Source organism: Ambystoma mexicanum, chromosome 1p, assembly GCF_040938575.1.
Source record: "Ambystoma mexicanum isolate Mex_15411 chromosome 1p, UKY_AmexF1_1, whole genome shotgun sequence".
Taxonomy (NCBI): domain Eukaryota; kingdom Metazoa; phylum Chordata; class Amphibia; order Caudata; family Ambystomatidae; genus Ambystoma; species Ambystoma mexicanum.
In genome coordinates, this window is record NC_090921.1 from 768,893,841 (window position 1) to 768,917,703 (window position 23,863).

General features: G+C 46.7%; 1 protein-coding gene across 1 annotated transcript in view; it reads left to right on the forward strand.

Moving 5' to 3' along the window:
- Positions 1-1,030: 1,030 nt before the first annotated feature.
- LOC138580545 (mothers against decapentaplegic homolog 4-like) overlaps positions 1,031-23,863 on the forward strand; it is an 880,676-nt gene continuing 857,843 nt past the window's right edge. Inside the window, exon 1 of the mRNA XM_069651176.1 lies at positions 1,031-1,292. The gene's annotated coding sequence lies outside the window, so the exon portion shown is untranslated. The remainder of the gene's footprint in view (positions 1,293-23,863) is intronic.

Here is a 23,863-nt window from a genome sequence, read left to right on the forward strand (position 1 = left end):
TAAATGTTCCCATAGAATGCATTGGGGCTAGAATTATTTTAGGCGGGAGAACATGAAAAATAGCAATATCTTTCACTCAAAAATCAGGAATCTCCTGCCTAAATCGGGAGGGATGGCATGTATGGCAATCCTATGAGAAAATTACATTCTCCCAATTGCTTTTTGTGAAATCTTCCTATCAGGAGCTCCAGAATGTTGGCAGGTCTGTTTCATGTGACATAACTTTTGAGTATGTTAATGAGTCCACCCACTTTTTTTTTAGGACTTGTGCCCTGGCAAACTTGGCAATCCTCCCGATTTAGGCAGAAGATTCCCTATTTTTCTATAAAAATCTTGCTATTTCTTTACTTTCTCCCTCCTAAAATACCCCTAACCCAAATGATTCAATGTGAACATTCAATTCTCCCTCTTCCACTCACAAAATCTCCCTCCTGCGCAATCCAAAATGTTGGAATGAATGCCCTGTGTGTGCAGTAAATTGATGCCAACCCTTTACTATCTTGACCATACTCTGAACTTGAATTATGTTATCATTGTAATGAACATACAGTTTGATACAAAAAACGTGTTTAAACTATTTGGACTGGACAGTTGGTGTGTGCTCCCCGCACATTAGTTATACGTGCGTCCCACTGGTTTGCCTCCTAAAATGTAGCTGCCCAGAGACGCTACTGCCTTCTAAATTAGGAAGAAGTCCGAAGAAAGAGGTGCGATTCTGCAATACGGATGGCCTTTCAGTCAATTCCCGTAGAGTGAGAAAAACAGTTTGCGCTAGGAAGGAGCCCTGGTTTGGCGGAAAGGTGCAGTTTTTGTTAAAACGACCTTCCGCTATTACTGCACAGATCAGGACCGTACGGGTTTCCACCTTAAGATCTCACGTCAGGGGAAAGCAGACAGTTAAAAAGTTACTGCGCACCTCATCCTGTTTTCAGATACCGCCATACATAACTTCCCGCTCCACCTTAAGAAACTGAGACAGCCGGACGCGTCAGCTAGCAACGCAGACGGCGCCGAGTCAGGACAGCCACGCCTTCCATTGGATAGAGTTCGCGACCAGGCTGTTGATTGGCTGCCCGCAGCGAGACGAGTTTCACGCGCCCGGCTCCCCTTTTGTTTTTGTACAGAAGGGAAACAAGGTGCGCAGCTGCGCGAGCCAGGAAGATGCGCTTCCAGGCAGTGATTGCAAATACGTAGGGGACACGGCGGGGTGACAGTTCGGGGACAGGAGGACACAGCCAATGGAAGACCCCGGAGAGGGACTGTGAAGCGACCTGGCCGGGCGGCCCCGCCCTGTGAGTATGAAGTCCTGCCCTCGAGAGGCAAACCTCGCCTACTGAATCTGCTCATGCGCGATCCTGCCACGCCCATACGGGTACAACCGGACCCCAATACGACCCTACCCCAGTATGATGTAGTCGGCCATTTAAGTGCCTGGTGTCCACTTGGCACTTGACAACTGACCACATTGTGCCCGTGTATTGGCGCGTCCCTAACATTTTGGCAGTTGCGGTTAGAGCCCCGCCTCCGATTATCAAACCACACCCATTGCGAATAACCCACATTCTCATAAATAAGAGCTGCGAACTAGTTGAAACGTTTAAGCGTTGCTTATCTAGTCGTGATTGTGCAGTATTCTGTTTAGTTGTAAACATAACAGGAAGAGCAATATTAAGTTACGAAGCAATACTGTTTATGCCATGTAACCAAGCTATAAGACTTCTTGTACTGTTTGCGCCCTGCTACCCAAGGGTTTGGTCTGCATTACCAAATAAATAAACAAACAACGAATCCGTCTATCCTCGTCTTTCCCTATATTAAAAAATCCTGGATCGTCTGGTCTTCAACAGGAAATTCACCTACCTTATTAACAGTGATCTGTCTGCAGCCTGTATTCCAAAACCAGCACTCGATGGAAATAGCCTTCACCAACTTCTAAAAGTTTCTGCAAACCATACAGACTCCTACGCTCTACTCATTCCCAACCTTTCTGTTGTCCTTGATACTGAGGATCACTGTTTCCTTGGGACCCTTGCTCACCTCGTTATTCCGAAGTTGCTCTCAACTCGACTGGCTCGTACATTTCTAATAATTCCTTCTCTGTCGTGGAGCACAGCCACTCAAGTCCTAGGCCCTCTATTGTTCACCCTCCATGCTTCCTCTATGGTGGGATAACTCGTCTCTGCTTTTGGTTTACAATCTGTTTGTGGACAACCCTAAATATTATTCTCCTTCCATTCTCTCACCACTGATCTCTCTTCACACATCTGTTTGTCTCTCTGCAATCCTTTACTGGAAGTCATTACCTCGTGCCCTCCACTTTATCCGCACTTCCCTCACCTATTTCTTTTTTGCCTGACCTCTTCACCCCATCTCCTAAGACATGCAGGCTTGTGGACCTCTTCACATCTACCCCAACTGCTGCCAGGGTTAACCCATACCTCTCACCCTTTTAGGGCCCCAGGGCTGGTGAAAGCAGACTATTTTATTTTGGACGGTGAAAGTCCATTGAATTGTATGAACGAGTAAGGGACTTGGCAGGTGAATGAACTATTTCCATGTCGAGTGACACCCGCCAAAAGTGTGCGAGTTGAGAGCTATGTTAAACTCTTCAATGTCAGAAAAATCTGCAATTCTGCAAAGGCCCTTCTACTATTTCTGATTCTTAGTGTCATTGACTACTGCACTAGTCTCCTGCTTGGCCTCTCACTCTACTGCTTTTCCCTGCTTGATAAAATACTCAACTTAGCCACACACACTGTCATTTCCCCGCTCTTCTCCCACTTCCAATTTCCATATCCATGATGGTTGGCACTCTATGAATATTTGTCTGTTTCTTTTGAAATGTCTTAATGAGCTTTCCCCTTGCTCCAACCTAGGTTACACTGCCCCCCACGACTCTCTACTTTGCAACCTCTGCTCTATCACCCACCTTAATCTCACCATCCCCAGGCCACACTGTCATCCTCTTACTTTTGCTCCTTCTTCCTCCTTGCCCATCACCACTAGAACTCGATTTACCCCAGCATCAAAACCACCACTACAACCCACTCCTTCAAATCTGCCCTGAAGCTCCATCTTTTTAGTCTGGACGGAGCAACCTCTGTATCCTAACTTATCACTTCATCTCTTTGACTAACGTGTCTCTAACACCACTGTAGAGAGGTGCATTCTCCCTGTGTATATCAGTTTTTTGCGTTGCCTTATGCGTCCCGTCCCTGCTTTTTGTATCACATATTCCCACCATCAACCAGCCATGTGCTCAATATTTTTCCCTCCATTGTAAGGCATCTGCTTCTGGATTGCCCTGAATACCATTGCTGCTGTTTCTCGTTGAAACACCCTTTTATCTCAATGAACAGATACCAAAGCCGAATAATGCAGTATTACTATTTCTTCAGCCATAAGTACACTGTAGGCATCAGTTTTCTCATGTGCTTTCTCTCACACACGTATTTTCCTAGAATACATTAAGGGTCCCTTCATGGGGCACAGGTGTTGCTGCTTACCTTTATAAAGGAGCCTACATCTGAACTGTTTAGGTGAAACTCTGGCATCTCTAACCAGAATGTAAAGTTCGGAACCGGAGTAGACAAACTATTGTGAGCCAAACATGGGCTGCTCTTCTCAAAGGTGGATCCGAGTGTTGTCTTCAGGCATGCAAAAATGAATGCTGTAGGAGTGTGTGAAGTTGTTCATTGGGTGCATGTGCAAATGAAATGGCTGTAATTCTGAACTTTTTTTGGACACCACTCGTGATTAGTTTGGTGGCAGGTTCATAAGGGTGAAGTACAATGGTTTATCCCAGATGGGAAAGGTCCATGTTGTTGAAGAAATTGAAATGTTAATCTTTGGGGTAGAGAGGTCACCATGGAGGTTGAGGTTTTGATGGTAATGTTGTTACTGTTAAGAGTACAGTAGTTAGTGCAAGGTAGGTGATATCTTGAAGAAGAGCTTTATTTTGGATGGTCGATTTAATTAGGTGGATGGTCATCTTCTTAGAAGCAGCGATGCAGCTATGTCAGTTGAGGAGTTCCAGGGAGATGAGGATTGGATGTGGGTTCAGATGGTGCCTGGCCACGAGGACTTGTTTATTACTGTGAAGGCTCTTCCTGTTTAGTGTATGAAGTTTATGTAATGGCTATGATGGACAGGTGCGATGAGAAGATGATTTGAGGTGAGCTAGCTCTAGGAGTGATGAATAGGACTTCAAGCCTGTGTGAAGTGATGCTGTCTTAGAAATATGCTGTGTAATGAACCTCAGACTGGCATTGGGGAGCGTATGCTCCTGTTGTTGGGTGTAATTTCCGTTGACATCAAAAATGAATCCAAACCCAGATTGCAACATTAAAGGGTTAATATTATTAAAACGTGTTACTTAAAGCTTTGCAATACTACAACAATAGGCTGCAAGATCAGCATGAAACAATTCGTTATTAATATTCACAAGGAGTGCCCACAGAATGCTGTTGGGCTGTGGTCGACCGCTGGCGTTTCCCTCTCCATTTTGGACATTTCTTTTTCATCAAAACGCTGTTGGAAAGGTATTGACTACCTCTGGACTAACTGAATTTAAATGTTGCTTTTTATTGGAGGATTACTATACCGTTATAACGTTAGTTTACTTATTTACTTCCATTCTCTTTTATACTTTAGTTCAGCACTTGGTCTAATTTCATCAACAAATCTAGGCCCAACACCTGCCCTCATGAAACAGATATAACAGCCGAGCGTGCCCACCAGCGTGCACGCAATCTGGAGTGCCCAGAGAGTGCTGTTGGGCAATTAGGCGCGTAGGAGGAGAGGGGGTTGATATTTGTAGGTCTTACAAAATGTTTCTTTTGTTTATTTCTGTTGCATTAGCTTTGAGAAGTGCACAATATGAGGAAGAAAATCGAAGTACTTCCCGACTAACTCACAGCACCGCTCATTTTCTCCTCATGCCGTAATAGCATGTATATTGCAGCTGCCCTACCGCCTTCACCAGTGAGGATGCCGCCTCTTGGGGAAACAGACACTACTCAAGTTCTTGATGGCATGGATGTGAAAGCTGTCCGAGTGCGGATTCCGTCACCCCTTCTTCGTTAAGGAAGGGGGCGGTGAACTTCCGCAGATGGGAGAAACTCAATTTATGGGCGGGGAGTTGAGTGAGCGACCTTTGATACAAAATGATCATATGAATGGACCCTATCTGAACATGCCACCGATTTTATGCACAAGGGAGGTGTCATTACTTGCTGTGCAATTGGCAAAACGGGCAGGTATGAATACAAATCCTAGCCCCTCAGATTCTCCACAGTTCGCCAGCTCATAAATTCTGATAGAAGAGGATCCAAACCCTGTGGTCATAGCCATCATAAATCTGCATAACTCAACATTATGTTTAGAATTTTATTATTATTATTATCAATTTAATACACATACGAGGCACTTATTTGACATTAGTAACAATCTTAATGTTTTGGTTAGCCTATTGAAGGAAGCCTACTATTATAACGCTTTGGGATGCCCTAAGCAGGACTTGCTCTGTCCTCATGATTAAGGTAAAGATGCTTTGGCTCAGACTGAGGGACGAGAAACGACGAATAACAAGGCTTTGGGAGAGTTGGTGGGGAGGTGCTTGGAAAAAAATAAAAAGAATAAACACAATTTAAAAAAAGGTATAACCAAAGAAGGCAAGACCCCCATTAACAATAAAGCTTCAAATAAAAAATCGAAACTTTTTTTTGCGAAAACAAGGGTGGTCGGATTTCCAGGATTTTGGTGAAACGCACGACTTATCACTTGAAGACGTCAACTTGGAATGTATGGGACAGTTGATCCCTAAGTCCAGCTTAGAGTCGAGGGGGGATTAACTCACAGTGGGGGAGGTTGGGTTTCTGGAGGTTGGTGTAGAGGGCGGCTATGCACCCGTGGATGGGAAACTTGGAGATGCCTTAAAAAGAAAGTTGAAGCCTTAACCTAATATGGAAAATAATCAGGGGTCTGCCAAAGCCACCTTTTACATTTCTTATTAGAATGTCCCTGTGGGTGTGAATGGTAAGAATGAGGTTAAGATCTCGGGTAATCATTCAACGGTTGCGAACACAGGGGCGGGTGACAGCTTACATGGTGTTTCTTTGCATGTACTATCGACAACTGAGGTAGAAATTCATTGAAATATTATTGGCCTTAGTGGGAATATTGACACCCCCTCTTTGACAATGTCCACAAACGATCTGGTTGTTAGGGACCTCATCAATCAAATGATTACACAGGCAATAGGTATGGCAAGTGCTTCTGATTGCAGTAAGAAAGTTCATCCCCAAACATTGACTGAACCGGGGGTAGAGGACACCATGATTAAAACAGCAATGCAGTCCTTTAATCGAGTTGGTGGCATGGGGAAACAAAGGCTGGAGGTCCAATTGAAGGCATGGTTGAGTTTGAGGGGCCTAAAATAAGGGGGTCCACAACTAACCTCGTCAGCACGGGTTGGAGACATCTCCCTAGGGATCACGTCTCTGATCTAAACTTTTTTGGGAAAGACACACCTCATTGTACTTTGCCACTGGTGAGATAACCTGTTGAACTCCATGTGAGTGAACATGAGTGATCCTTTTTGCAAAGATCCTACATATCCAGAATTCACGAGCCTTACATTGAACTACATGTTCGAAACAGATAGCACAGACCATCTAAATAGAGGTATCATTCTTGCACTATTTAATGAAATCCCTTCGCTGAGGCTACTTCCAACCAAAGACATTAAATTAGTTGACTTCATTCTTTTGGGAAGATATGATTATGTGAGATTGGTAATCCTATCTAGAATTGTCTACGAGATCTTATTGAATGAAACCGAGAATCTTCAAAAATTGGGCTACGATTTGAGAACTTATCCTTCCCAAATTGATTGTAGAAAGCCTCAGGGAGAGGATGGAAGCAGCCAACCCGTAAACAAGGCCGCCTTGAATGAAGGGACTGGGACTTCCAATGTCGAGTGTAATGTGGGGAATCAGACTGAGAGTTGGAGGTGGCTTGCCATTTCCTTAAGAGAATCGATGACTCAATTAAAAGATTTAAAAGTAAAACTTTAGCATGAAGGTGGGTTTTACAATACTATCTTGGAATGTTTGGGGTATCTCTGCAGAGATAGCCTATTATGAGATTACCTTCGTTCTCACATCATTTTCTGTTTGCAAAAAACCTGTATACAGGTTTTCCCGTCTTTGAAGGATATGAAATAGTTAGGGAACCAGCTCTTCAGGTTTCAAGGGGCAGGCCTTCTGGGTTTCTTCTGACCACCGTCGGACAAGGATAGGGCCATAGCATCACAGACCACTTAGTATTATGTAAGAGTGTGCATGTTGTATCTATTAAAATGTTGGGTGTCCCTAACCTTAAGAATCTTTTATAGTTTAACATCTATTGGGGGACGAATAGTAATCTGTCCTGGTTTTACAGAAGATTAATCTAAAAATTGAGGAGTGGTATCTTCTGTGTCCGGCTGGACAGGTGACTATTCTTGGCGACTTTAATGCTGATTGTCTCTTGGCCGCAATTTGGAACTGTGGTTTAACAATTACTGATATACTGCATCAGCTTTCAATGCTGGGCGGGGAAGAGGGAGGTATGGGTCAACTATTGAAGGACAAATGGGGTTTTTGAATTTTGAAGTTTGGATCTCCACTTGCTCCATCTCAATGAAGAGAAAGTTACACGAAATCGAGGTTTGGAGCTTCAGCTTCTTCCTGCATAGACTATATATTTGTTACGACAGTTTTGTAAAATATGAAGCAGTCCTTTAATGTATTTAGTGACCATGCAATGTTGATTGCTGGCTTTGAATGTAAGAGTCCTAACTGCACATTATAAATCCCAGATTAAGATAAATACTCAAGGGAATCCTCTCAGGTGGAGGTAAAATAAGATCTGCTCCTTCAATATGTCTATTTTGAACGATTTTGAAAGTTCGTATTTAGAATCAAAGAGGTTTACTTATACCTCATTCTCTTTTAACCACTATATTCAGAGTATGTTGCCTAAAATGGGTAAAAGGACATCTGGGGCCCCCAGCAAAACTCAGTGTCATAAATTCGAGCCCATCTTTCAACTCATGAAAAGGATGCCCAGGAAACAGATTAGGCAAATAAAAGCCTTTGGGCCGGGAGATTCTGCATCTCTAAATAACAAGATAAAAGGGATCAAGCAGAGACTGAGGAACCGGTCCAACATTTTTAGGGCTAAGCTGCTGCAAACAGTGAGGCCATGATGACATCTTTAAAAGAAGCAAGCTTGCACACTTTCTGGGGTTTGATCAATGACTTGGAAAGAACTCAATGTCTAATCCAAGCTGATCCAATCTGGGAAGAAATCTGGGACTCTCCTTTTATGGAACTTGACAAAGCTGAAATACAACCCCCCCATTCTTCCATATATTGAGAAGGTCACGATTGGTTTTCAAAGACTTTTAAATTGCTTTAATTAATATATGCAACGGAATAACTTGGTAATGAATCCTTCAAAACCAGTAATACTCAAATTGCGCAGAACTCGCAAAACATGTTCATTCGCTTGGTCTATTAATAAGACCAAGATTCTAACTGAAGACCATATGGTGTATTTAGGCTACCCTATTGTCGCTCACCCTAATAAAGGCTTCTATAGGGTCTACCTGAGGAATAAAGCCTTACTACTAGCAACACAAATGGTTAAAGTGGACAGAAAGTACGGTTGGTTTTAGCTTTTTCTGGCAATGAAGTTTTATATTGCCAAAGTTGTTCCTCAACTCCTATGTGGACTGGAATTCTTTCCCAATTGGATCCATGATGAGTTGGATCTTTATGAGGCCCTTATTTTGAAGAAAGTACTGTATCACCGTCCACCTTGTGTGACTTTCTCCACATTAAGATACAAATTAGGTCTTGAATTATTGATCAGTATGGTGCAGTGGAAACAACTACTGCTTATGAGCAAATTAATGTCAAACCCTGTATCCAGTTTGTATGGGCTTCTCGGATGCGTGGTTAGGGATGCTGTAAAAAACAAAAGCGTTATTCAAGAACTATATACCAAAGGTCAATATACCCTTGAAAAGATCGGGTCATAAAGGGGGTGTTGTCAACAGATTCTAACTTTGTAAAAAAAAAGAAATCGGATCTATAATAAGTCTAAAACTATAGACTCTACTGTAAAATCTAAGTTTTATAGGCATATAGTTTCCTATAAAAAAGAAGCTGGAACTCTAGAACCGTATTTGATCCCATTGCCAGGAAAAAGCACCAGAAATAATTGTATGCATTTTCATTTGAATGTTTTATTAACAAATGAAATTATTAGTATTAGGCATATAAATAAAACATGAGAGTCTTCCTGTAGGTTCTGTCAAGATAGTTCAGTAGTTGAATCCTTAAAAAGCCTATTAATATATTGTCCTGCCTTGGGGTCCTCTATGTTTTTAATCTCCTCTTATATCATTGGATTGTCTCTGGTTAAATATGTTGAATGGGAAAATTGTTTAGTTAAAAATGATCTTAGTGAGATTTTTGAAGGATGCCTGTAAGTTGCTTTGATTAATTGGTGCTCAAAGTAAATTTAGTCCTATATGTATTATCATCTGCTAAACCTTATGTTTATGGCATACTTCTGTAAGGTTCAAAATTACGCTGCAATGAGCAGGATCTAAAACCAGCTCTTGGGTGTCAAACGCCACCCAGTAGGCAGGACAAACCACTGGGGAACGAGGAGCGAGTACCCAGCGCACTGCAAATCAAACTACCACATGAGATGCACACTTCAACTTGGTGCACGTTATGTATGATCCATTATGTTTAAGTGTGTACTAGATGTGCGCTAATTCTTCTTTATCAACACTCTCAAATGCTCAAAGTTAGTGTCACATCTGTATGGTTGTAAGGCATCAGTTGGCCCGAGGAGCTAAAAGTAGCTCCTGGTAGCTGTTGGTTTCAACCTAACCAGTCTCTCCTAGACTAGAAGCAGGAGCTAAATCGCTCACAGCAATTTCCATCCCTGCTTCTGTCCGCCCTCAATTCAGCGCTATCAGCTCAATCTTTCTCTCTTTTGACAGCAACCAAACAGATGTCTCTTCCAGAACATATCAGATGTATTTAGGATATATTCCAATTCTGTAAAAAACAGATGTTTTTATTCTAAAGCTGTGGTCCTTTTTTCCATTTTCTTCACGCATGGCACTTAAAGCAGATTTTTAAAGGTGTCTATATGCTTTCCAATTGCTCCTAATTCCCACAGTGAGTGCACTAGTGTCTCCAGGCTCTGACCACGTATTGTCTGTCCATGGGGCCCATGTAGGTGGAAACTTGACAAAGGTCCTCACACAGTGCTTGCAACCAGACTCATGTCAGGTGGGTTTAGGTCATCCAGTCCTTTCCTTATTCTTTGTATACTTGTAGCTTTACTTTTCCTATTTACTTAAACAAAGAACTACAAGTCCCAGAATGCAAAGAAAGAAAACCGGACTGGGTGGAATACACCTGCCTGACATGGGTCTAGTTGTGAGTTGTGCATCATGGAAAGCAACATCACAGGTACCATTGTCACAGGCACATGCCTTATGGGCAATGCACTGGCTAAGTTTAATTTAGGAAATTGTTCTCCGCTTTCCCCCTCATTTCACAGGTAGCAACCTACATTTTCCACCTATTCTCAAACCAGATATATTCTTAATACAATTTCTAAAATATTTCATTTGGTTGATGCACATGCTTCGAAGTCCCATGATCGTATCCTGGGTGAGCTGCCAGGGCTCCATTACAACATTTTCTTCATAGAACTGTTCAGTATAATTAGGCACTGATAACCTTATAGGATTGCAGCTACAATTTTTATTCCTTGACTAATTGGAAAATCTTGTCTCAGTCTGTGTACAGACCCCCGTCACATTGCTTGCCGTTATGTTCTATAGAGTGCACGGTTATATGTTGTGTCTTTTCAGTTTCCAACAACAGCTTGCTCAGGGTGTATCTCTGGAGCATATATGGGATGTTTCTTTGCGGTATAATGGATTTGTAAACTGCGAACTTGCTGGCAATGTCAAACTTCCTGGGAGGTTACTGGGAATGTCAAGCTCAATGGGAATGCAAAACTAGGAGCATACTGGGACGAACACTGTTTGGATCTTGTTTTTTCCTCTCCCGCGTCTCCTCTGCATTTCCACCCCTTTTCCTCTTTCATGGTTAGATCACTTGCCCATTCCACTATGTCTTTTTCTCCCTTTGCCCCCTTTTTGGCATTTCTTTTGTCGAGTTAATGTCCCTGTTCTCTATTCTGTGCTCAGTTAATCCATGCCCCCTTCACGGAAATTAATCCATCCCTCAAACTCTCAACCTTTCAAAATGAGCTCACTGTAGCGACTGATACATTTCCCCACCTAAACTTACTTTGAATACTCGCCCGTTAAACTTGGGAGCTTGCTGTGACTCACAAAGAAAACCACGCATTTGGAGTGCCCCAGGAGGAAATAATTCCTCAATAACTACCAGCGCATTCCTTATCCTATTATAAACCGACTTTTACACCAGAAGAATTTGGTCAACGGACAGTATTCACAAAAAGCGTTTCCTTATGGTAAAATAGTGTACTTATGCAATAATTTGCAATAATATCGTTAAGCCCTTCAATGCTTTTTTTGATCACTTTCTCACATTATAAAATGTCCATTATCCACTTTCATATCACTTCATATCTATCAGTCTAGACTAACCTTCTTTGATGCCCCCGTCTGTGTTCCCCCCTGTTTGTCTCCACTGCTTTTCCTTGCTAAAATTGTGACAGTATTACCTGCCCTTCCGGGTGACATGCTTTGCAACACATCAAGTACACCACTTAAAACCGTGCATTTACTTCCGCAACTGATTTACATTGAAGATGCTCCTATTGTGTGGAACAGGGAGGGAAGCAGTGGTCGGCAGGCTGTAAGGCGGAAGTAGGAATCCAGATAGTAGTTGCTCCAGGGCAATGTGAGTTGGGGAGAGGGTTTATTGGCAAGCGAGACTGGGGTGAAGAGGAGGACAACCCTTTGTGGGGGAAGTAGAGAAACTTGCAAGGGACAAGGACAGACAGGTGAGCTGCATCGGGGCATGAGGTGAAGGCCCCCCAACCCTACTCAAAAGGTTGTAATGCAAATGTGGCAAGGTTACAACTGCTGTGGCAAGGATTGTCATGGTAAAGACACAGAGTCCCGCCTGGAAGGTAGAGTCTCTTGATTCCTGTCCAGTAACGCCATCCTTCCCCTGACTTCCATCCTCAGTGTTTCCCTTATGTTGGACCTGGGTCTCATGGCATTGAAACAGGGGGCGTGGCCGGCGCGCATGGCGTAAGGACAAGACTTGCCAGCGCTCTTGCCGGGGATCCTGATATGGACCGAATGGTTCGACAAATACTCGACGAACGGTCATGAAATTAATAGCACCACAGAAAGGAACCGATTTCCAACACTCTGTGCTGTTTTCATGAAAAATCGGACTACCAGAACAGGCGGTTGGAGAAAGCAAAGTGGAGCCTCCCCGACCTGCAAGATGGCGGCGCCCGAGGCTCCGCTGTAGACCGCAGCGACGCGGAGCAGGCAGACGGACACCGCCCATCGGGACCCCTGCGTACGAGGCGTGGAGGGAGAGCTGGTGCTGCAAACGCCCAGAGCGGGCTGGAAGAAGAAACCCGCCAGGACGAGGGGCCCGACGGACCTGCAGAAGAGGCGGATCGACCTCCAGGGACCGCAGGAGGTATGGGCGGAGACCGAAGAGGACTGCAGCCCAACACAGAACGGTGAGCCTGGGTACGGCCTCATCCTGCTAGGAAACGAGGAGGCCAGTAGAGCGACGGAACGGAGGGGCCCGGGCGTAATCCGGAGAGCCTGGGGGGGCGCTGCAACAACGCAGCAGCGTACGGGCAGAAGGTAGGCCCCACACGAGGATTAACCCGTATGTTGCATGAACTCCGGCAGCCCGCGCCCTAAACCCCAAGAACATGGCCACCATCCAACGGACGGCCCAGCAACACTAGCGCTGCGATGACCTGGAAGTAGGAAGGCACAGGCACCATACCTACCACCTGGGAACGGAAGGAAAGCGGCACCATAGGGGGCAAGACACTAAGAAAATCAAACCTCTCCAGAGGGCTCTGGGCCCAGAAGGTTAGCGCACCCCAGGCCCACAGTAGCAAAGGCTGAGACAGCAAGGGGCTGAAGCCACGACTGTCCAGCCACAGAAAGCAATCGGGGCTGCCGCCAATCCGGAATAACACTGCTCTGGGCACGCACAATCGTGTGGAGAAGGCACACACTTCAGCGGCCAATAACACAATGACCACCTGATCCTGAAGCGATAGCTGTTGAAATCGCAGCCAGTGGACGGGCGAGCACCACCGACACGAGGTAGCGAACTGAATGTCCAGATACAGGAGATGTCACCCCCCAAGGGCAGAGCGAAAACTGCAACAATGGACTCGTACACGATGGTTAGACCCAAACAACAGCAGGAAGCAAGGACAGCAGAGGAGCTACCGACCCAGGAAGAAGAACCTACGAACGTGCAAGTACTGCAGGCCATAGCTGCATTACGCACCTCAATTGAAACTAGAATAGATGAATTAAAATCGGACATGTAGTTGATAAGGCAGGATGCCCGCAATCTCACCGAGAGAGTGACCACAGCGGAGGCTGCCCTACACGACAATGTAGAAAGCACGACAGATCTCATATCTAAGGTCCAGGACCTGGAACTGAAGGTAGCACGGCTGGAGGCGAGGTCGGAGGATGCGGAAGGGCGAGCCCGCCGCAACAACATTCGAATCCTGGGGGTCCCGGAGGGAATGGAGGGCCCGGACCCAACAGAATTTATTGAGACAATGCTACAACAGGAAATTGGGGCCGGCAACCTGACCCAGGGATTCTCGATAGAACGAGCCCACAGATCTCTGCAAAAAAGACCTCCCCCGGGCTCGCACACGCGCACAATGATCGCAAAAGTCCTGAATTTCCGTGACAGAGAGACAATACTGAGATTCTCGAGAGAAGGAGGGGAAATCAAGAGACAGGATGCTAAGATAGTCATGTATCCGGACTACACTCCCATAGTGCAAAGGGCAAGGAACTCATTCATCCCGGTGAAAGCAAGACTACGAGAACTCAACCTCAAGTACATGCTAATGTACCCGTCGCGCCTCAAGATAATATACAAAGGAAAAGCCATCTTCCTAGAAACTCCCGCAGCGGCGAATATGTGGCTCGAGCACAACAACCTCGCAGATGACAAAGAAGGGGCAACAAAGGAGATCACAGGCCACTGAACAATCAAAAGCAACAGGAAACGACTGATGCTCGCACAATGCAGGAAAAACCGCGGCACCACACCAAGAACCACAGTAATATGAAGGCAACATCGGCAGGAGCGCACCGGCACACACAAGCGCCGATGACGTCGACACACCCCTTCAGGAAACGTGGAGGCCGACCGCCAACACACAACCCGCACCGGGAGGCCTAGAAAGGCCTAAAAGGCTTGGGAGCCCCTGAGCGCTGCAAGTTCGAAGCAACTGCTAGGGGCAGTTCAAAGTTGCACAGTTTGTTGTTCTCATTCTCTAGAATGAACGTTACTATTGTTGGTAAGTCTCCAGAAGGACCGGGGGCAGCGGGGGAATCGAATGGAAGACAGGGGCGGGGCCTGGGCTCTAACCCACATACAGGAAGGGGCTTCAACACCAGAGTCGCGATCACAAATGAGGCAGAGGGGGATGCAGGACAAACGTAATATCCCTTTTGAACCACCATGACCTCAACAGCAATTAAAATAATGACATGGAATGTGAGGGGTCTGAGAACATACCTTCGCAGAAACAGAATTAAGACCTAACTATATAGAAAAGGGGTGATGATAGCACTGCTACAGGAGACCCAGTGCACGGCAGACTCTGTGACTAAACTCCAAACTCACTCTGGGGGACAGGGATTTGGCACCACTTATTCCAAATATGCAAGTGGAGTTTACACCTGCATACACCCACAGCTCCCATTCTGCCTGGTCAAATCGGAGATAGACCCGGAAGGCAGATTCGTAATGTTATGGGGGTATATTGAACAGGCGGAATTATGCATCATGAACTCCTACTTCCCCAACAACAACATACCGGCCCACTTGAACTCGCTGTATCCCAGAATAACGCAACACAGAAGTGGCCTGTTCATCTGGGGGGAGACCTCAATTGTGTACACGATCCAACACTGGACAGGTCCATACCCCATTCGAAAGGCCCACCGGCAGCAACAACAGCGCTGACCGCAATGATAGACAGGCTGGATCTGGCAGATGTATGACGAGAAACACATCCAGCAACTAGAGGCTACTCATTCTACTCGTCCCCGCATAATCTATACACAAGATTAGACTACATCCTTATAGGCAGGGATCACTTACCCCAAGTGGAAGAGGCACAGTACCTAGGGAGAACCATCTCTGACCACTCCCCACTTTTAGTGACATGGAACCACAATGGCCCAAGACCCCGATCCCCATGTGGAAAATGCCTGTAGATGCCCTGACGGACCCAGCCTTTAGAGAGGGATTACAAGAATCTATAGACAACTACATAGAAGTTAACACGGGCAGCGTGGAACTCCGAAGTACAGAATGGGACGCTCTAAAAACGGTGATAAGGGGGAAACCATTGCAAAGGCCGGGGGAATCAGGAAAATACTCAGGAAAGAATTAGACCAGGTGGAGAAGGAGATTGAAGGGCTGGAGGCCACCCACACAGGCACTCAGCAGGGAGAAATTGAACTCCAGAAACTCAGGGAGAAGAATGCAACCGCTTGGAGCAGGCTAGAAAAGTTTGACTACACTGCCAAAACAAACAGAGCACATGTAGAGGCGGACAGACCGGGCAGGCTACTGGCCTGGCTCTGCCAAAAGGAACATCCCAGACACTCCACCACTACACTGCGGGACGAAGAGGGGAACATGCATCACATACAGCAGGACATAAATAACACCTTTACATGCTTCTACGAGCACCTATACTCCCACAAAGAACAGGTTTCCCAAGAACAGATAATGGACACACTGGACGAGACAGGGCTCCCCAAGATGTCTCCGGAACAGGCCAACACACTAGAAACAGACATCACACCCGAAGACATAACGGAGGCCATTAGGTCCCTGGCCACGCGCAAGGCACCTGGCACAGACAGATTGCCCTCAGAATTTTATAAAGCTTATGAGCCCTCCCTGACGCCCCTGTTACATGAGGTATACCAGGAAGCATACGAGAGGGGGATACTACCTGAGAGCATGAGAGAAACACTGGTGGTCCCGATCCTCAAGCCCAATAAACCGGCGGACCGGTGTGACTCCTACCGCCCACTAGCGATGCTTAATTATGATGTGAAAATCTTAACCACAATATTAGCTAAGCGGTTGTCCAGAATTATAGGAGACATAATACACACTGACCAGTGCGGCTTTGTACCGGGCTGCAATACATCCATGAACTTGCGTAGGCTGCAACACATTATAGTGCACACCGACAACGATAAGGTCTCGTGTGCACTACTATCCCTGGATGCCATAAAGGCATTTGATTCCATATATTGGGAGTGGCTGTACTCAGGGAATTTGGCTTTGGACCGGTAGATCGATCACAATACTATACGCTAAACCGAGAGCAAGGGTGAAATCTGGGAAACACGTGTTAGAGGCCTGGGGCATACAAAGAGTGACCAGGCAGGGCTGCCCACTGTCCCCAATGTTGTACATACTGGGACTGGAGCCCATAGTCATTTACTTCAGAAAGCAATTTTTCGATGCCGCTATAAGGCTGGGAGGAATAGATCACGTCATCTCACTTTACGCAGATGATGTACTCATATACGTTAGGAACCCACAACACAATGTGCCCACCATGCTAGATGTTTTGGATAATTACTCCAGGGTCTCAGGAATCCAATTCAGCAAGCCAAAATCCTGCCTGTTCCCCCTAGCGGCCCTGAGACATGAGGACATGGAGGCACTCCCGGCAGTGGGGATAAGATGGCAGACCACCTTGTTCCGATATCTCGGAATCCAAATAATGCACACCCCTGCAGTGATGCATGAGCACAACACAAAAGCAGCACTCCCAGCTCTGCGTAAATCAATGAACTTCTGGGCGAAACTCCCCCTGTCAATGATGGGACGGGCCTTGATAGTCAAGATGATTGTGCTACCAAGGTTCTTGTACGGGTTCCAGAATGTGCATTACCATATTAACAAACCCTTCTTCCGATTGCTTGAGACGTTAATAAAAGAGTTCCTATGGGGGAAAAACAGACACAGACTAGCGCTGTCGACGTTAGCCCTACCACACAGCCAGGGAGGAATCCAACTTCCGAATCTGGAAAAATATTACCTCGAAGCCCAGCTAAGCTTTGTGACACAATGGCTAGCCGATGAGCCCACATCTGAAACGCCCCTGCTGCAAGCAATGATCCTTCCGTACCAACTGAAAGTACTGGTCTGGACACCCTCACAACTATTGGGAAATGTACCCCGCCTAGCCGCCGTGGGGAAAAAGATATGGCACAGAACGAAAATGCTCACCCACTCACGGAACACCTATGCACCAGAAGTACCACTGCTCGCAGACCTTTGCAAAACGGCCACAGACCTGAAACAAATCAGATTATGGGAAAGAGAAGGGGTCTACACCTGGGGAGACCTCTAGGAAGAGGGCACCTTCAAAGAGTTTGCCTCACTACAAGAAATAGACGGCATCCACGCAGGCCAGTTCCTATGGTATCAAAGGGTTCGCACTACAGCACGACGCAAATGGGATACGTGGCCTGAAGAACCGGACTCAAACCCATTCTTAACGATGCTATATAACCTGGGGGAGGGCAACAGACCAATATCCCAAATATATGGCCATCTGAGTGACATACCCAACCCCCGGAGCATGGAAATGAAAAACAAATGGGAAAGGGAAATAGGCAGAGAAATGACAGAGGGGGAGTGGAGCAGAGCGCTCACATTTCCCAAAGAAGTCTCAAGAAACCACAGATTCAGACAGATACAGCTGAACGTACTGCACCAAACTTACCTGACCCCACCCCGAATAGCCAAATTTAACAAGCAAGCTCAGCCGAACTGCACCTGGTGCATGGGGGAAGAGGCCGACCTGATACATATGCTGTGGGAATGCCCCAAAACAAGGTCGCTGTGGGGCAAAGTAAAACAGACGTGCGAGAAGGCAGGCATGACCAAATACAAATGGACACCAGAGGAGTGCCTATTAGGAACTTACCCCAGATTGGCCAAGCTTAAGCACACGGTACGACTCATGGACTTGGCATGCATACTGGCCAAAAGAACCATTGCCATGTCCTGGAAAAAACCAGCGGGACCACAATACAAAATATGGCACAGTGAAACAGAGCGGTGGGTGTTAGCTGAGACCAAACCTTGGGAGGATTGCGTCGCCAGAGCCACTGATGAATCCAGCAGGGCGCTCGAGGCATGGAGAGAACTCACCAGACATATGTTCTACCCCTCTGACGATAAGCCCCTATGAACTAAAGGCCCCAGGCTAAGCATAACCGAAGGATAAAAAAGGGCAACCCAAGGGAGGCCACTGGAGCTAAAGCTGGCCCTCTGAGGACACCCCCCACACCCCCTTTAAACCATCTTACTACCCCCCTCACCACCTCCCGAGACAAGAGACACGGAACTGTAAGAACAGAACATGGAGACAGTTGTTGTTTATAATAATGTTTAATGTTAAGTTAAAATGCATTGCGATCATATATGTGCACGGCACCTTTGAATGTCATGTAACTGATATCACTGAAAAATGGCAATAAACAAATTTAAAAATAAATAAAATGGCATTGAAACATTGGGACGCTGGTCACCCATTCTGGACTCTGCTATAATGTCACATGTTTACCCTATTTCCATTCTGCCCCTGCCGGCACAACTACTGGAATTCCAGGTCACCTAGGCAATTGAGAACTTTTTTGAATCCCACCGGATCCATCACCTCGTTCTCACAACAGAATCCATCTTAGTTGCCATGCTGGATGGCCTTTCTCCATCTGCCAGCAGCATTTCACAACGTCGACCACTCCCATTTTACTTTGGTGACTCGGAGAGGCCAGCATCCGTGGTTTTGGTCTCTCCTGTATTTGTTCTTTCCTTTATGAGCCCACTGATTCTGCTTCTTTTGCCTTTCCCAGCCTGTCCCTTCCTTACGTGTGGCACGCCTTTCGGTTCTGCCGCCTCGACCTGGATTTTTAACATGTATATTTCTCCTGTGGACTTCCCTTGTTGCCACTTTTGTTTCGTCAACAGATGATACCTAGATCCTGCTCTTTCTATTAAAATCTAGGTGAAAGTATTTCATGCTTCAGAAGTTGCATGGGGGAAATAGGGGAGTGGATGGTCGAAACATTTCCTGAACCTCAACACAGGTAGAATCAAAGTGTTGGTAGCGAGTGATGGGATGAACCTTTCGAACTCCACCTGCTAGGCGCTTAGTGTAGGCTCTACCAAGGTAGCCTGTTCGTGCAATTTGGATTTTAAAATCAACACAGACTTTTCACTGGCCACTCCAAATGGAACTTTGGCAGGCATCTCTTGGCACTATTTTAAGAACCTAAAATGTATTATTTCTTTCTTTTATACCACCCGACCTTCCCATTTCAGTGGTGTAATCTACCATAACTTCTCACTTCGGAGGTAATTCATAGAAATCGGCGCACACGTGGCACACGCGGCTGGCGCACAGTGTGCGCGTGTGGCAGTCTGCACCAGCCGCGTGCGCCAAAACCCATTTCAGCGCACAGCGTATTCATGGATTTTAACATCCATAACCAGCCGTGGCGCAGAGTGGCACAGCGACCCTGCAGCAGCGCCAGTTGCGCCCCCAACCCCGCCCCGTGCGCCATAAACAGCGCACAAATCCAGTACATGGCGCAAAGGCCAGTGGACCAGCATACAGCCCCTCAACCACGAAAATGCGTGTAAGACTCCCCGCGCATCCCTCAGAATACACGTACCCCTCACGCGCTAGCGAAATCGCGTGTAAAACTCCCAGCGCACCCCTCAGAATACACGTACCCCTCTTGCACTAGCGAAATCGCGTGTAAAACTCCCCGCGCACCTCTCAGAATACACGGTTCCAACTCCCTGCGAGTTGCCTCGAGGCACTCAGCCTGCCTCAATGCCCTGCGTATGGAGTTCTCTGCCCTGACCATAGTGAGCCTTGCCTCCTCCGCCCGCCGCCGCTCCGCATCTATCCGCTGGCCCAACCACTGCCACACGGAAGACACTCCCATTCCAGGTTCCTCCTGTCCTCCGGCTGATGCCTGCCCCTCCGATGTTGAGTAGCGGCCTCCTCCTCCTCTGTACAAACCACCAACTTGGATGGCTCCACACCGTCTTCTGCCATCGCAAGCCCCTCTGGGGGCTCACCCACCCCTTCCGCTGCAGCCGTAGTGGCAGACGGGGCACCAGTCCCCTCGCTCCCGGATGATGGTCATTCCTGGGAGGATGACTGGGCCTTGCGTCGCCGGCCGGTGGAGGCATCCCCGCCGCTTTGCTCCACAGCGCCGTCTCCGCCCTCTTCTTCACTCGCCGCTGTGTAGAGGGAGACATGGAACACAAGCATCAGGGTACTGTACAATAGTCCCCTAGACAGGAAGCAATAGCACATGAGTGGCACTGTCAGACGTCACTTCCATCATGTCCCTCCACAACACATGGGTCAGTGCAGGCAACACACATGCAGAAACAGGCATGGCACATGCAAAGAACATTTGCATACATGTCCAAGGACCTGTTGAAACACACAATGGTGGTTTGAAACTCGCATGCATCACGGGTCATACTGATCACATGCACACACATCACGTAGTTTCATGCATCTGGCCTCTTACACCCCAGATACAGTGGATACAAGGATGACTAGGCTGCATCAGTGATTCAGAACATTGTCACGGACATGTGTCATGCATCCATGGCGTTTACAAGTCATACACACGCTACTCAGACACACAGACATGTACACCCCAACCATGTCCAAGAACAGAGACAGGCATGCATTCATGTGTGCATTCTGCATGCTGCTCCGCATGTTGCATTGTAACACATGCACCATCCATGTGGTTCATGCCTGACTGGTCTCACATGCAGCACAATCATGTCCCTGCACACACACATCCATACATGGCCCATGTCACACATACATGCAAATAGCTAACTACCAGCACACTGCAACATGCCCTGTTTCACACAGCAATGCATGGGCACTTACCGCTCGACTCCAGACGGGCCTGCATCCTGAGGATCTGGTGGTGAAGCACTGGGCGAATGCGCTCCAGGACCCTCATCTGCTGGTTGGTAAGCTGGCCCCGGCGCCCCACTGCATCCGCTGCGTCTAAGAGGCACTGGGCCTTCTTGAGGGCCCTGGACTTGTAGTCCTCCCAGCGCTTCTGGACGTGCTTGATGTCGCGGGGTGTCACCCCCTTCTCGTTGATGGCACCCACTATGTCCGTCCAGATCCTCATCCGTCCTTTCTTGTCGGCGCGTGATGGTGTGAAGAGGGCATCATAATGCCCCAGGACTTGCTCCACCAGGATGCCAACTTCATTGGAAGTGAAGCTGGCAGCCCTCTGCCTCTCAGTTGGGGGGGTTGCTACTGGTGTCAGATGGTGTTGTGTCGGACATGGCCACCCCCGAGGCAGGTGTGGGTGGGCAACTGGGCCCTGGGGCCGGGCTGTGGAGTGATGGACTACCAGTCGGGAGTCCTATGTTCCAGCAGGGGCGGTCACAGCAACTGGACCCCTGGAGATGGCAGATATGCAGGCACCAAATGGCAGGGCACAGTGGCAGCAGGCAGGCAGCAGCAGATGGCTTGTGGGAGGCTGCTCAGGGCTCTGGGGGGCAGTAATTCGGCCTTCTGGGCAGGAGCGTGGTCTTCCGTGTGTTGTCACGTGGCCAGCTTGATACGGAGTGAATAGGCACGTGAAAAAACTGCACGTCAGCATGTAATTCGAGTAAAGGCCCTTAGCGCGTAAACGCGTCTGTGATGTTATGCGCGCAGACGTTTCCCTCGTGACGGTGTATTGCTCTCCCAGAGTGGACGGACAGTCATAAATCACCAGTGCAATTACGGAGCCAATACTTTGAACGCAGGAAGACGCAATAACTTGCAACCACACACTCTTAGAAAATGATGAGCACTTATACGGCCATTTATTCAAAGCTTAGAAGCATCCAGTGATAACATAGAAATAAATCACAGAAGAAACAGAGAATTCAAAAGAAAATACATCACCGTGAGCGTAACTGGATTCCTCATCTCGCCAGAAGCAGCTGGAAGACCCCGTTAACAGCCAGGCCGAGAGCACAACAGCCCACAGGTATGCCAGACGGAAGCGTCCCCCCTCCGGCTGAAGTCTCACCTGACCGCTCAGAGGTTCCGTATATATGCACACTTCAAAAAGGGGTGGCAATTTCTCAAACCTTCTGGCAACGCACTTGCGCATTGATGAGCAGCCGTTGGTTGCCAGCTGGGTCAACTGACAGTAACCTCAAGGAGCAAAGTGCCTCCCTCCTCTAAAAACAAGCACCACGGAAAACAGTCACATAGCTCATAACAAGACATAACAAAGTTAGCTTTCCCAGCAGAATGTCCTTGACTGCATACCAGGTTTGGAAAGCATGTTTTCTTCAGCATTGTGAATCTAGCTCTCAGCAAAATGAGTGCAGCTTTTCACTGCGGCATGAAGTAAATAGCCATCATGGCTCCGAGTGCTCCCAGAATGCACTGCGCACCAGCGCCATGTTTTAGCTCAAGCATAACAATTCCACCCTTGGATATATTTATCTTCCATAGCCCAGTGGCAGAGGAGCCGGTCTCTGAAACCGACGAAATATTAAAACTAAATTAAGAATGCATTGAATACAAAAACAACAAGCTATTATGATAGCTAATATAATGCAAATGCAAGCAAAAGCGTAACGTAGTGTACCCCCAACATCAGGAATCCTTGAAAATAACCAATCCCACCAATTCCCAGTATGATCTTGGGACACTTGAGAAATGAGATCCCTCAAACCTCGAATATGACTTTCAATGGATCATGAATGGTCACTTAGATTGAAACAACACATACCTTCAACTGCGTTACAACCTAAATTATGCTTTAGCGATAGATAATCAACTGCAGCTCTGTTTTGCAAAGTTGCTTTTCTAATTACTTTACTATCAAGGAGTAACTCTTCTAATGCCTGAGAAGTATGATTAAGGCTTTTGACTACTAAACATGCTAATTTGATCAAAGATTTGTAACCCCCAGCAGCTAAACCTCAAACTCCCACTAATGAAAGGGTTAATGCTAGAAACTCAGCTTCTGATAGCAAATGCACATGTGAATCACAATCGGGGGATAGACCCACAGACTCGAAAGTGGACCTTTTGCCTCGAGTTATCGCTGGGTGTAAAGGAAACATCATTAGTCCTAATCGAGTTAAGGCACATGGACCTCCGGAAATGTTAGCTGGAATATAAGTGTATGTGATGTTGCCACATGAAAAGAGCCATCCTATTGGAAGTTTCACATGATTCAAATGACTGGCAGCTATCACTGTATGATTACAAGACATAGTGTTATTTATGCTGGTACATGTGCGTGGCACTCGCGAACATAATCGTTGCTCAAACACTGTGTGATTTTGCTGTTTGGTTAAATCGAGCTGTTGGCATTTGCCAATTTCTTTTGCATTGCATGTCATGAGGTAGCACACATCACCTTGGGTTATATTATAGGTTATAACACGTGTCAAATGTCTCCATTTGCGATGTTTCCTGGCAAAAT